At 38.4% G+C, this 15,626-nt stretch overlaps 1 protein-coding gene across 4 annotated transcripts in view; it reads left to right on the forward strand.

Annotated features, from left to right (window-relative positions):
* Positions 1-15,626, forward strand: part of MGAT5 (alpha-1,6-mannosylglycoprotein 6-beta-N-acetylglucosaminyltransferase) — a 112,226-nt gene that overhangs the window by 11,658 nt on the left and 84,942 nt on the right. The window contains exon 1 of one of the 4 annotated variants that reach the window (XM_077181735.1): positions 15,063-15,195. The exons of the other annotated variants lie outside the window; for them this stretch is intronic. The gene's annotated coding sequence lies outside the window, so the exon portion shown is untranslated. Of the gene's footprint in view, positions 1-15,062; positions 15,196-15,626 lie in introns of those variants that run through there. 4 annotated transcript variants of the gene reach the window in all.

Consider the following 15,626-nt stretch of genomic DNA (forward strand, 5'->3'; position numbering starts at 1 on the left):
AAATGGGTCATTAGTGTGGAGGAAAAACATGTTTTAATTTTCTAGGCTTTTTTTCCCCCCCTCCCCTTCCCACACTAGAGGGAATGCTTTCCTCTAGGGACAAAGATAGGATGAAGCTAAATATATCACTTGTCTACTTTATTCTCCATCATATTGCTCCAGTGGTAATCACTTGTTTGAGATTCACCTTCAGAGATTCTGCCTGACATATGGTGACATGCATAATGAATATATGCAAACATATAGCAGTTTGAAATTAATTCTTTATTGCACTTAGGTTTTAGTTCACAAATTTCTGTAATAATTAAAGAGATTTGGTAACCATTAATCTATGCACTTATGGGAAATTTCAGCTTAATTATTTATTATTTGTGTGAGATGAAAAAAAAACAATTTAAGACCTGCCTTGAGAGTTTTTCTTCTCTTGTTTCCTAATTTCAAATTATGTACAGGCAGATTAGGTTTCTATATTTTGAAAGTACCACCACTTTCAGGGGAGGATAAGAATTTGGTCGTTTAAGAAATGTGACCTGGGTGGCTTAGTTAGGGTTTTGGCTGGTGTTCAGTTTGGGATTTTGGGGTGTTGTTTTGTATTAGGTTGTGGGTGTTTTTTATGTGACTGTGGTCACAATAGAATGGGGTGGGGATTGTTTTATTGTTTGGGATTTTTTCAGCTACAAAGAGATCTTGGATAGAAAGTGAGTGACTTCTTCAGCAGCCTCTTAGAACTGAGACATACAAAGGGAAGTGCGCCCAGGTGTCCTCTAGACATGCAAGAATGTAAACCTCAAAAACCAGTTCTCTCACAAACTCTTTTTTATACTGTGTTGTGGTAACTGGGGAAAGCACTGAAATGTTCACTTTCCCATTCATAATGTGAACCCTGTGATAGTGATGATGAGCAAGATCTCAACTGCTGCAGATCTTGTTGATCCTCTTCCTTGGGTACTCCTGACTGTCAAAATTGTCATAATTGGTTGCCAGCAATAGGAGTTGTATCCACGAAATCCAGCTCACAGCTTCTGATGATTGAGATAATTTACTTTGAATTTCCATTCAGTGGCTATGTCCTATTAATCCAGCTTCTTGTTCATCCTGATTTTAGATTCTTTATAGGAGCTGACAGTAAAACTTTTCAGTTCATGCTGAAAATTACATGTTGGCAAATAAACAGGTAACCATTATAACACATCAAATCAGCATCTATTCAAGCCTTGTGCGGAGCCTTTGATCAAGTACTTGATAATAAGTCATGATGTCAGTCAGTGTGCTGAACCAGAAGAGGACAACAGGATGATTGTAAGAGAGATTCCTGCAACCTTGATGGACAGCCCAGTCTACGCAGCCTGAACTATGCTAATCAAACTAGCAAGACCAGATTTGCAGCTGAAATAGCAAATTAATTATTGCCCTACTTAGTTTGCAGTAAGGTCTAGGGGACACTGAGGTTAATTGCATGGGCAGATGTGAGGGGGCAATGGGTTCTGGTTGGAGAAGTGGAAGTCTGCTGGCACAGATGGATTCAGAGTAGCTCGTGTCTTCCTCACTTAAGCCTGTCACGCTGAGATTTAAGCCATGCATACTGAATCACGTGTCCCATGTCATTTCCATTTGTCAAATCACAAAACCATTGTCCCTGTCACTCCCTCCACTATTTTGGCTTGACTGCAATAGTTTCTCTTACCAAAAATGGCTGCTGGTAAGCCTGAGCATTTCTGTGTTTTCTAAATTATTCTTCATGATCAGAAAGAGACTAAAAATTTGCTCATACGATGTTGCAAAGCACTGTTTTGAAGAACAAAAGAGCAAAAGCTTTGGATGAGTGACAAGCAATAATGATTCCCTGATATTTGTTGTGCTGTAGAATATTGGGGTTCACAGAGAAAAGGAAAAGTAGGGATGAAAGCACATCCTAATCTGAGTTTAGGAAGCTCAGGTCCTTTCATAGTCAATAGAAAGGACAAGGCTTTTGGGGCTGCTGCTTTGAATCATTCCCTAAAAGGGGGAGAAGGGCTAAGCTAAACATCTCTTTGCTACCAAAAGATACAATTTCTCCTTTTCATTTTCACCAGCCCTGATACGCACCTGACCCATCTGTTAGACAGCTTGGTTTGTGAAACAAGCAGAAAGCTAATGTAAGAAAAAGGCTTCTTTTGTTTTCATGAGCTGAATCAGCTCATCGAGGGATCTGTTGATTTGGCACATGTAGCACAAAGGGGGGTGTGAGCCTGGGTAGCTGGAGCAGTAGGATAAGTGCAGGGAGATTAGGCTGTTCCTCAGCTGTGAGCTGCTGGCTCTGCTCAGCCCTCTGCTGTGCCTGGACCCTCTGCTGTGGGTCCAGAGGTCTCCAAAGACCCCAGATGTCTTCACTGACTAGAGTGACAAAATTACCCACTGCTTCTCCTTCTGCTCTGGTGGCAACACTGGCTGCTGTTGGCATCTTTGAATGTTAGCTTTTCCTTCCTCTTCTTTCATCCTGTGTGATCATGCTTTTTTTTTCTTTTTTTCTAATTTGAAATCAGAAAGTATAGTAGCTTTATTAAATCTTTATACCTTGTTAGGTATATCCTCAGTAAGTAAATGATGGAAGGGTTTCTGTGGCAAATAAAACTAACTTTGTCTTCTCAATTGTAAGTAGGGTATATGCAGAATTTCTGTTTTATGGCTACACTCAAGAACAACACACCTAAAATATGCTGCCACACCTGTAACCATGTCAGAGTTCAGTGCCAAGCCTAGTGAAGCTCCCTTTCACTTAGATCACATCTGGGTTCTTTGCCTTTTGGCAAGCAGTCAAAACCTGATTTAGCCCTTTGCAGGCATTAAGCCCTGCTCTTAGACATCCTAGCTCAAAAAACTGTGTCCAGTGTATGGTGTGAAATTAATCAAAAGGAAACAAAATTAATGACCTGCTGTGGTGCCATCCATCATGATATCACTCAGCAGGTGTGAAATTAAGTTGCCTTGACTGTGGATTAAATTGAACGGCGTGACGTGAACCTACAGGAACTGTTTCCACTAATACTGGGGAGCAAGTGTTTCTAAAGAGTCCAGCTTAATGAACTGCTTATGCCATGCACTGCATAGTCTTATGATCATTTAACAGCATGAGTTTAGATTATGCTCCCTAAGAAGATCAAGTATTACTGTATCAGTAAAAATTGTTAAAGGCAGGCCACAGAAATGTGGTTTTAATTTCTGTAATTACTGTGCACCAGATGGTGGATGTATACTTTTTTTCCAGCATAAGTACTTCAGCTCAAATATAAGCAGTTGTGATCTTTATTTACAATTCATCAGATTTTAACCTAGGTGATAACAATTCCTTTGTTATAGCCCATTATGATGACCTTCAAAGAAGTATGTAGATAAAACCTCACTATTGTTTGTTATGGTTACAAAAAACCTTTCTTCTTGGGTTTGTTTGGCTTTTTTTTCTCCCAGATCTTAGTTACAGTGATAGCAAAAGTATGCACTAACCTTGTTTTGGAATAAGTTATCTAATGTTAGAATATGTACTTATAACATTTGGTAAATCTTAGTTAACTTATGAGCAATACTGCAAAGATGCAAAGTACATTAGAGGTTACTAACAACTTGAGAGAAATGAGGAAAATGAAGGAAATGTGTTTCCCAATTTGAATCTAAAGATCTTGATTTTCTGCCAACTATTTTCTTCTGTCCAGTCCTATTTGCTTATGTACATGCACTTTTTCCTCCATAGTTGCTCTGATAGTTGTTTTTCAAAGGATCTATTATCATTGTTGTGGAAGCTCTCTTTGACTTCCACGTTCTTAGTGCATTTTTGCTGAATGTGCCCAGAACATCATCCTCTAAAATGCTCAGAGTCATCTCAGCCCTTTAGAGAATGCCTGGTGTTTTTGCCCTTGGCAGAAAATAAGTCATGTATGAGTTTCTTGGAGCTTTTTTCCCCTTTTTGTCCACCTGCCCTCCCCCTTACATTCTATATACACATTTTCAAGAGTTAAGGAATTTTCATGTTTGTGATTAGGAGGAGGGCTTAGTTATGACTTGCATGGTGGCTTTCTTTGAAGTAGGACTGGCATGCAGCCATTTATACATTTTCAAGATAAGGTGTCCACAATATATTGGCACACACTTGATAAACTGGTCTTTATAAGTTGATTCATTTGACCTCTTATTAAGAGCTGTCTGTACTTTATACAAGCAGTACCGTTTTGTTTAAATATTGTTGATAAGAAAGATGTTAGGCTGGTGAAAGTTAATTAATTCATCATGGTTGTTCTAACAAAGTTTGGTGGATTTTGTGTCAGAAGATAATTCTGACATTAGCATTAGTAGGTTTTGGTTCATAACAAATGTGGTGTAACTACTGAGAAATGTAAGAGCTGTTCTAGAGTAACCCCCTTCAGGTGCTGTGTCACTGGCAGGATTTTTTTCAAGGACAAACCCATAAGTAATAGCTCTAGGATCATGGGGTCAGTACTGTTGGAACTGAAGAGCTCTGTAGAGCTTCTGGGTAGAGCTGACAAGATATTTTAGAAGCTTCTTCTTTTCTTAAAAAGAAATACCTTGGTACCCATTTCAAAATGAGGTAAGCAATTCATGGAGGCCTAATGCTTTGTAACATTATAAACACTAACAAAGTCCATCAAGCTTTTAACAGAGAACAAAGGTTATGAGATTGCTATTCAGTCTATATTTCAGCTGGAGCTTTGCACTGCTTTCTTTCCTGCATTAGAAAATTATTATGTTGATATGAGTGTAAAGAAATTTGCTATTAAGGCTTAGATTGTAACACAATGCTCCTTCCACCTTCCTTATATTGACATCAACCCAGGGATACTGTGTTCAATTGTCTGCCTGCAGTTTGGGTTTTACATTACTGGGTTTATTTAATTGTACTTCTCCCTGCCTCTTGTTGATGGCTTTTATAGTTGCTTAAGCTTTTTTAATTAATTTGTAGCTCCCGGGGAGATGGGGTGAGAAGAGGAAAAGAAATAGATTTACCTTCTTTTGTGAAACTTCTAGTTTTTCAAGACAAGTGACAAGCCACGCAGGAGTGCTCTCTGACAGCTGTGGCAGCAAGAAAATTTAACTGTTCAGGCTAACCTTTTTGTCAGCCCACTTTGGCAGGAAAAAGGCCTTGCATGCCTGTCTTCCATGACAGGCTGTATAAGTTGGGTCCCACAGCTCTTCACTGGGCCTTGCATTCAAACTGAGTTTGTGTTGGCTGGCTGTGCTTTATCCTCTCATAGCTGTGATATCCTATCACAAGAGAGCATGAAGTGAAGGCTTCTTCACTGCAGGGTTTGATTGTTTTTTTATGCATCACTGCTAGATTGTGGTATGAAGAGAACTCCAATTTCTCTGCTTTGCCTGTAGCAAGAATTTGCAAACTTAGTTTGTCAGAGTTAAGCAGTGTGATGTTACATGCCTGGGAGTATGGGTTCCTGAGAAACTATTTGGATTTGGCTGAAAATGACTGAGAACTGCAGCTAAAATTAGCAGAGATGGTCCACTGCAAGTAAACTGATCCAAGGGAGAGAGAAGCAGAACAAAGTCAAACAAACCCCCTGCTTGTTCAATGCCATTTCCACAACTGATATGGTGATATAAATGTCTGCTGGTTGCACTGTGTCTGCAGAGCATTGTTCATGTGCCAGGTCATGCTGACAGTACTTTCTGATGGGCTCAGAACACGTGAGGAAGTGGAGATTTTGTCTATTAGCAAAGATGAGGCAATAGGCACTGGTTAAATCATTGGGCAGGGTTTTATTGTTGGGGTTGTTTTGGTGTTTTGTGGATGTCGATTTTTTGGGACATTTTTAGGGTGGTTATGTGTGAGGAGTGAAAACTTTGTTTGGCTTTTCTCATGACATTTTCTATATTTTCTCAAACTGCAGTCGGTAAATGTCCCTTCCCAAAGGAATTGCTGGTCTGTAGACTTGTGATTGTCATTGTAACTCAGCCAGGGATAGACAGAATCTTGTTATATAAAAAGTCAAAACTGATGGTATTTAATAAGAGGTTTATTCTGCATGGCAAGAATTTAAACTATTGTTTAATTAGGAAGCAAACCACTTACTTTGCCCTCTAGTTCGTTATGTGTTATGAAGGTTTATGACACTGATTCAAATAGCTTATTACAGCTCATAAATGTCACCATAAAATTAGACAAAATAAGAGTGTTGAAGTGTCTTGCTGCCATTAGCTACCCAGTTGGTTTGGCTTTGGTGACAAGTTTGTAGATAAAGCGTGAATTTTAGAGTTGAAGATGTCATAGGACTTGAGTACCACACTGCTTCTCATTATGGAGTCAGCCTCTATCTAAAAGTTGTAGATAAAACTTATTTTCTGGTCATAGCTACTCCTTGCCAGCAGTGGCAGTCAGTGAACTGCACCAAGGTTAAAAGCCATTAAAAATTGTGATAATTGTCAGGAAGTCAGTGATGCTACTTCTGGGAACACAGTACCAGTGAGATGCTTTCATTGGATATTTGTGGTTTTGCCCAAATGGCAGTCAGTCAAGGCAGGCAGTCAACAATGTGAGCTGAAATGGCCACTTCTTTAATAGTGCAGTTAATGACTTGCAGATGCAAGTTATTGTAGTATGCTGAAATACTTTGTGTGTCCTTGAGTCTGCATCTTGCAAGACTCTTGTCATTGTGAAAAGGTGTGGCTTTACACCAATAAATTTCAAAAATTGTCAGATATTATATACTGTTTATTATTTTTTACCTATAGAAAATAAGATATGGGAATGTACAAGGAAAGAAAGTAGTCCATGGTAGTAACAGAAGAACTGTCACCTGATCCCAGATCATTTTAAGGAAACTAAAGCAGCCTGTCAGATAACATTTGTTTGTTTGCTTGATGGGGTGTGTTTAGAGATGTAGGTCTTAAGTGACTGAAGATATGTATTTTTTTAAACTGTCACAATAAACTAGAATGTCACTTTTAGTTAGTCTCTGTTTGGAGGGCAAATCTCCTCTGTTTTTAATAATTTATGTAGAAATTGTGTGGAAGATTTAAAATGTGACAGCTCTGAAATAAGAAGATTGATGCTACTGTAGTGTGATCTGATTTGGATTCTGACCTAATTTCTTTTAGTTAGTGATTGGTATAGGACTTGTGGGGTGCATGAGCTTATGACTTTTGGAGATTACTGACTGATATTTTTAGGTTACCAGCTAATCCTGTTTAGGAATGGGATTTTCATCTGAAAACAGACAGCTCCTTAAATTCTTCCTGTTTTAATTTAGAATGACAACTGGAAATTGTACAGAAAAAGCAATGGATTGTTTGCTTAGTTCACACTGTCTTGTGCTGTGGCTTTCTGCTACATGATTATTTTCTGTGTGCACAAGATTAAAAAAATGCTATTTTTCTTTAATATTTAACTAGAAGTCAAATCTCCCATTGAAGCTGTTCATTTTGCACATGCTCTAGAAGAGGTATGGGAAAAAGCATTGTGTACACATTGCCCCAAAAACGTTCTGAGCCTTTCAGTCTGGTTTTTCCTTACATTGCCTTGTAGCTGTTTGCAAAGCAGCCAGACCATAGATACACTAACAAATGCAAATTCACACTTCCGTTTGCTTATTCAACAACTGTGTTCCATATATAAACACTCTCCTCCAGATGTTTTTCTCCTTGTTAGCAGTACCTTTCATGTGCTTGTAAGGGATTGCAGAGAGAGCCTTGTTCCTCAATTCCACACTTAGTGAGGGTTGCCATCTGCTGTGTGTGTGTCTGTTTGGAAGGTAAGCATTTTGTCACCTGTTCCTACAGATTGAGACCATAGTGCTTTACCAGCCTTATTTATGAGGTCACCTCTGTGAATTTTTATTCAACTTTGTGAAAAGTGTAAGGATGCAGAAAAATGAAAGCTATTGTAGCTTGAATGTTAGAACATTATATGGAGGGTTTTAGCTGCTGTAGCTGTTTTATTTCCTTTTTCTATGCCCTTTATGACGGGAAAGGAAGCCAAACTGAGGTGGAGAGATGAGAATTTGCACTGTAAGTGTGAAGTGTATGAGTAATATTGTGCTGTATTGACAACATTGTTTAAACTGTGTGGGTTTTGTTGCTGGCTTGGCATGCTAATATTGATAGGCTTTGCCCATTTCAGTGAAAAGATATGTATTGGACTGAGCTTGATGTAAATTTCTGTGGGTGCCCCTGCCCCAAGTTTTACTGCCTCAAAAGAGCTGTTTCAATGCACACTCTGTGTACTGAAGCCTGTTCTATTCCCATTGCACAGAGAATTCCCCTAATGGCTTGGTGAGGTCTTCATCTCTCTGGAAAGAGGGCTGAAGTGAAAGGCAGGGGAGTAGGAGGGTGTCACATTCACGTGGGAGATGTCATGCCTGATGTGACATCCCTGCATCCTAGAACCCAGTTCCAGTCATGCTCCTGCCTTCTGAAGGCACAGAAGGTGAAGCTCTGGGGGCACTGTCAGCAGTGAAAGACAGCAGCCAGGTCCCAGGAGTTCTCCCACACAAATCAAGATGAACTTTGCAGGGCTTTTTTCCCCCCGTGCTTCCTTCCACAGCAACTCTTGAGAGTTATTGAGGGTGTGTTTAAGGAAGAAATCAATTCAGCTACTGTTATTCAACAGCTATTGGGGGAGAGGGAGCATTATCTCTCACTGAGGCCTCTTTTGTCCCTTCAGAACTGCCTTAACAACTGTCCACATCTGCTTCCATTTCTTCCTTTTCCCTTCCATTTCCTCTGCAGTTCCTGTTTATCATTTGTGGTTTGTTTTGGTTTTTTTTTACTCACACAATATAGAAATAAATAATATCAAATATCTGCAGGACTTGATTGACTTGTGTTTCTTAAGCTGAAATTGTAGAGATTTGGTAAACTTAATAATTTCTCTGAAGCTGATTTGGATATTGTATAAATCACACAGAGCTTCAGCTCTCTGCTCTTTACTCACCTGGCAGCAGTCACATGGAAGAGACAATACTGCCTAGATACTCAAGTTCTTTGGATAATTAATTTACTTTATTTTTAATAACTCAGATTTTGAGGTATCAAAAGGGGGCTGTTTGTGGGAATGGCTTTAACTTAATTTGCATGTGTATGTGTGGGATAAGCACATTCATTACACTAGTGGAGACTTGCATCTGATTTAAGAGGTGCTAGTCAAGTTTTACTCAATTTCAGTAAAATCCTGAAGAGTGCATATATGCATGGATACTTGGTAAACAGACATTTTAAAGCAGAACGTTGAAGTCTTACTCATAAGACTAACTCAGAAAAACCAGAATCCTATTCTGAAGATGAAGGTACCTGGAGGAAGGTTCTGCTGAAAAGAGCCAGTGGGAAGATCTTTAAAAGGGACCTGAAATTAGGTGTACTGTATTCTGGTCTTGCCTTAACTTAAATATGAGAATTGACCAAGCTTGTCTTTAATCACTTGGGATGAAAGTACATGCTTTTCACACACTTAATGATATTTTGCAATGTATTTTGGGACTGTCTGGGAAACAGAATGAGTTTGATAGTAACCTGCATAAAATTTCATTGATAAAATGCTGTAATTATGGAAAGCTGTTGAGTGGAAGAAGGTCTATGGCTGTCCTTTCTTTCATACTGGATAGAGAGTTCTTTCAAAGCATTTTCAAAAAGCTTGTATCATTTACTCAGATAAAGGCAGCCAAGATTTGAGGCCAAAATACATTCACTTGCGTGTTAGAAATTGTGTTGATGAAGGAATGCTTATTGCTTGGAGGGAAAAAAAGGTTTTGCAAGATGTTAATGGCTTTTTCTAGTAAATGGTTGCAAGATTTGTACTATTAGGTCCAAAATTCTTTATCTGTGTGGGTTGTTTGTAAAAACCAACTGTGCATAAATCAAGTAAGATGTTTGGAATAGATATCTGAAGCATGAAACTTATTAATTTAGTCTTTGAAGTTTTAGTAAGCCTTTAAAAGCCTATACAGTGTACCAGCTTGGTACCTTGGGCTGTGTCTCCAATGTGTGTGTTCTTATTTGGTTGACTTTTACTGCTGCTGTTGTTGCTGACTCTGAGTTTGGTTACATACAGACTTATGTTGATGCTGTTCTTTGGTATTTACAACTGTGTTGAAAATATTTCACTTACAGCAGATGAAGATGGGCAAATGAAGGCTTATGGTAGTAATAGTATAGTTCAAGTAAGTGTGAGAAGCATCAAAATATCTTGTTTTTTTTAAAACACTTTCAGAGTTAACAACACAGTTGAAGCTGTAAATTGTGCATAACCTCTGAGCCATTTTATGCTTATTGTGTTATTCTGTATTAGAAGTACCATATCTATGTGGGGAATAGTATTTGGTTTTTCACAGATGATGCCATGCTAACAGGAATAGTAACTGATTTGCTGCCACAACATTTATGGATACTTCTAGAATTCCCATGTTAATGTGCACCACTTTGGGTGCTATGTCTGGTTTGAAGTGTTCAGGTTTGAGTGGTTTTCCACTCTGTCAAAATGAGTTGCCTTACCTACTTAACTTTTGACTGGAGAAGTTATACCTGTAAGGGACTACAGCATCTGGTATGGGATGAAAGGCTGAGAGAGCTGGGACTGTCCAACCCAGAGAAGAGAAACTTTGTGGGGGAGTCTTATTCATTTTTATGAATATCAAATTGGGGAGGTGTAGAGAAAACAGGGACAGACTCCTCCTGATTGAGCTGCTTTAAGATAATACTTAAGGATAAATTTGCTCTATGTGTTTCTTGTATATTCGACATACACATCTATGTCAGTGAGTACTATCACAAACCTTGTAGTATTTGTTTGAATTACTTGAATTGTGTGATGAACTTAATTAATCCCTCACAAAGCCAAATAAAAAGTTTACAGCAATGGAGTAAAACGTGATCTAAATCTAAAAGCAGAACACAGAAAAAAGGCTTTCTTATATTATAATAGCAAATTTTAAAGTAGAAGTATTGACTGTGTGCTGGGTGAGATTTATGTGATGGTGGCCCAGTGTGTCAGTAGACTAAGGCAATTAAATACTTAGGAAGGGCAAGGGGAGGTCAACTGCCATTTTAAAAGCTGGATATGAAATCCTACACTGTCAAAAAAAGTCTTGCTTTTATGCAAGCTACCACTTAACAGGTGTTGGAAAACAAGGACACTTTTTGTATTGAGAGACACCATGTTCATGTTCAGCCAAATGAATGGTTTTTTAACAAGTTGAAAGTGAGTTTTTGAGGGTTTTTTTTCCCAATCTTTCTTTTTTTTTCAAAACCAGAAATTGCAAGAGATACTCTGTCACTTTGCAAGGCTGTAACAATGGGTCATTGCCAGGCACTGCAGTAGGGGTTAAGGATGATGGAGACATCAGGCACAATGCTGAAAACAGAAATGTAAAGAGAGAAATGCTGATTTGGGGTCAAACTTTTACTTCTTCAAGGAGTACATTGTTAAAGCTCTTTTATAAAAAGAGACCTAAGTGCATTCAGTGGGGGGGTTAACCCCCAGTGTATTATGTTTTATTTTCCTAAATGAACTATCTGCTACTTTCACTACTTAAGAATGAAAAAAAAAAGGAAAAATGCATGAGTGTAAGTGATTTTGTAGTAGTTTTCTTTTTCTCTGTACTGTAACTGAATGCACTTTCAGTTTGAGTAACATCATTTAGATGGATTTCTGATTGATGGAAATTATGCCCTCTTAATGTGCTGCAAGCCATGATGATTTATTTTTTTTGTAGCTGACAAGTTCACCTCTAAACCATGTCCCTAAGAGCTATATCCATGTGACATTTCCATCCCTGAGGAACAGTGGCTCCCCCACTTCCCAGGGCAGCCTGTGCCAGTGCTTGACAACCCTGTCAGTGATCACCCATTCACCTGCTTCTACTGTTAACTAAATCTACTTCATTTTGCACAGGATAAAAGGCTTTCCAAGGTTTGTCTGCTGATCTCTGTCTCCTTTCCTTGACTGCAGCCTGGGCTGGGTCCCTGTGGGCTGTCACTGTGCCATCAGCTGTGCAGTGCTGAGGAGTTCTAAGGGAGCACAGCAGCAGTCCCTGCCTGCTGCAGCCTCTGCAGGGTCCTTGTCAGGCTTGTCCTGTGTTCATGAAGACCACATTTCTTAGCAAAGTGAACTCCTGGAACAGCAATAAATCCCCTTGCAGGGGGCACAGCGTTTTGGTGCACAAGTCCTGGCTGTGATATCTGTATTTATTGCATTTATTATGATTCTGCAGGACCTGAGGAAGTTGTAATACTATTAGGTCTTCAGATTTGAGTGACTGACCCAGTAAAACTTTTTCTGAACCAACTGAAGACAGAAATGTGCAGTGTTCCTAAACTCTGCTGTCCCATCTGCCTGTGGGTTAAATGAGTCCTGTCCTGGAAGGTCAGTCTGTCCTGCCTGTGAGCCACATTTTTATTCCATCTGTTAAGATGAATGTTCTGAAAATGATGCCAAGAAAGATTTTACTAAATATACACACACTTTTTATGGGAATAGATAGTCCTTGAAGTTATCACGTTCTTTTCTGAATACCACAATTAAACAGATTTTGACCACCCTCTCAAAAGTCAAGTGCTGGAAAATGACTTGACATACATATATATATATATATGTATGTATATATATATATGTGTGTGTATGTGTGTGTGTGTGTATATATAAATATATATGTGTATATATATAAAAATGTATATGTGTATATATAAATATATATACACACATATATATACATACATATATATGTATATACATACATATATATGTATATACATACATATATATGTATATACATACATATATATGTATATACATACATATATATGTAAATATATACATATACATGTGTATGTATATGTATATATTTATGTATATATACTTCAGATTCTTCTTCATTCATTATGTTAGTCTGTTTTTCTATATAATATTTATAGCATTTTATAATAGTATTTATTAATATATGGTATCAATTATGAAGGTATTTAAATTAATAACATCTAAAATGCACTACTAAAAAAATATCTTAAATTCAGGTGCTTAACTGATACAATGTAAAAAGGCAGAGCTGTAAACTTTAATTTCTTGTTATGAGGAAAATAGAGAATACTTAAAGCTTAAAATGTAGGTCTCTTAATGTTTTTCCATGTTTAAGCAAATCACGAAGAGTAGCTGAAAATATAACTTTCAGTACCAGTATTTAAATCTCAAACTTTTTTTATTCTCATAAATTCTTGTTACAGCTATGATTTATATTTCCATGTAGCAAGTATAATATTCCAAATCCTGAAGAAATTTTTTCTATTTTGCTCCCTCTTTAACACATTAAGAAGGATGTGGGGAGGGAAAAAGAAGAAATTATCTGGTGCTGAAAAATTCCAGCCTCACTCCTACTCTTTTATAAATTGCTGTTAGTATTCCTGTCTCCATGTGTGAGCCCGAGGTCTAAGCTTGAAGTTTAAGCTATAAACAGAGATGAGATAATTTTGTACAGGAATAAATGTGCACAGATGGAGATAATCAGAAGTGACTTAAATGTGTGGGCTTTTCTGGAGGTGCCAAAAGCCCACCACACCACACTGACGTTGATGGGGACTACAGGTGTGAATTATGCTCAGCCATTCCCCGAGTCTGCTTTGTAGAAGGTGTTCAGACACCTACAGGACTACCCAGGAGTGTCTCATTAAATGCTGTGGGAGTTACTTGGGTATTTGAGCGTGTTCATAAATCTCTTAGACGTCTCTTTGCATATTTATTGAGATTTCTTTAAAATTCTTGCTGTGCTGTTGACAGTTGCCATAATTAAAGTGACTTTTTTTCCCCCCCCTCCCAGCTTGTCTTATAGTTCTCAGTTAATTAAAAGAAATCCTAATGTTGTAGGCTCAAAAGTAGAAACAACAAAAACTTTCAAGGACAGTACCTTGCATAACATGAAGGATCTCTCTAGGATTCTTTAACCTGTTGGATACATTAAAATTCAGGAAAAGGACCTTTTGTGCTTTAGAAGTGTTAATGATAAATGCAAAAAGCAGCCTTTTTAAAATAAAAACAACACTTCTGTAGATGCACCTCTGAGACATCAATTCTTTGAAATTTAGAAGGAAAAATATTTTAGAAACAGTTAAGAAATTCTAGGCATTTTTTATTGACAGTCATCTGGCATGACTGACAAAAACCCCCTTATTTTTCTTTGTTCTGCTTCCATTTAAGGCACACTTGTGTAGTAAAGGAAGATGTTGGTATTGGCAAAGATTCAGATTTTTTTCTCACTCCTTGATAGTTATAGTGATTAAATGTAGATAGTAACAGAGCTTTTGATTGAAGAAAAAAACCCTGTAAATTAGTATTAATTTTGCAGTGACATACTCTTGCATGTAAATCTTATATTGCACAGTAAGCTTCCACTAGGCTAATAAATCAAACTTCATATTCTTGAACTTGTTTTCATCTCCATTCCCACTCTTTCCTAGCCACAGTAGCAGCCTCTCTTTCCAAATTCTGAATGTGAGAATATTAAAAATAAGAATAAAAAGGCAGAAAGCCCCCAAGCGTGAGTCTTGCAGAGTTTTGACACACTTTATGTGAGGTATAGCCTGTCATGTACCATAAATGTTTTAACAGGCAAACACACCTCCCCCCTTTCTAGTCTCAATTTAGTGCAAAAGGATTTTCTCTGGCTTTGCTGTGCTGACAGCTCCCTGTGTTTTCCTGTACACACTGGTCTGACCATGCTCCCTTTCCCATCCTTTGCTCCCCTCCTGTTCCCCCTCTGACACATCATCATTTTGTCTTCACATTCCTGTCCCCATCCTCCTCCCCAGCAGGCTTTGGGAGGTTTCCTACCTCCCCCAGGCCTCGTGCTGCCCACGGTGGCTTTGCCTGTAGATCCATTCTGTGAAAAGCATCTTTTTGCTTTCTGCCTTCTTCCTCCCAGCCACAGATGAGAAATCTCCCTTTAATCTCTGCAAAGCCTGACCATTCTCAGATCTCTTCTGAGAACTCTGCTCTGCTGTGATGCCTACAGGACCAGAAGGAGCTGAGACTCTCACTCTTGTTAGCAATGCTTTCTGAGGTTCGTTTCTTTGTGGTCCAGTCCATCCCCACCTTCTTATCTCTGGTTGCATGGCTCGGTTGCTGGGCACAAGACAGAGCTTTGTCCTTGGTATCAGAGAGAGCCAAGTCTCCTAATCCTTGAGCAGGATTTGCTGCGGTGCCAATACCAGTCTGGAGAGGTAGGTGTGGCTTTAAAAACCTTTCTGTATGACAGGAGGTGTCCAATGTGTACCTCAGTGAGAACCAGGGTTGGCAAGGAGGGAGCTGTGGTAATTTTCCTCTTTTTTAAAAATTTCTTTTGTTGTTCTGTGGCCTATACTGTATTGTCCAGTTTGATGCATCTCACTGACTAGAATCTGACTTTCCAAGCAGAAAAATACAGAAAAGGGTTGCAATTTGACTTGTGAAAAATATGGTCAGGATTGTGGGGCTTTTGTGATTCACAGGAATTGCGTTTATATGTCTATATTATTTCACACATATTTATTACTTGAGCTGTGGTGTGTCCTTGTAATTTCATTTTATTTATTGACTTAGAACCTCATGACAATTTAACCCTTAACAATACTGCTGGACAATCTAGTTTTTCCCTCCTGCTTTAATTGAAAGC

Source organism: Agelaius phoeniceus, chromosome 7 (genome assembly GCF_051311805.1).
Source record: "Agelaius phoeniceus isolate bAgePho1 chromosome 7, bAgePho1.hap1, whole genome shotgun sequence".
Taxonomy (NCBI): Eukaryota; Metazoa; Chordata; class Aves; order Passeriformes; family Icteridae; genus Agelaius; species Agelaius phoeniceus.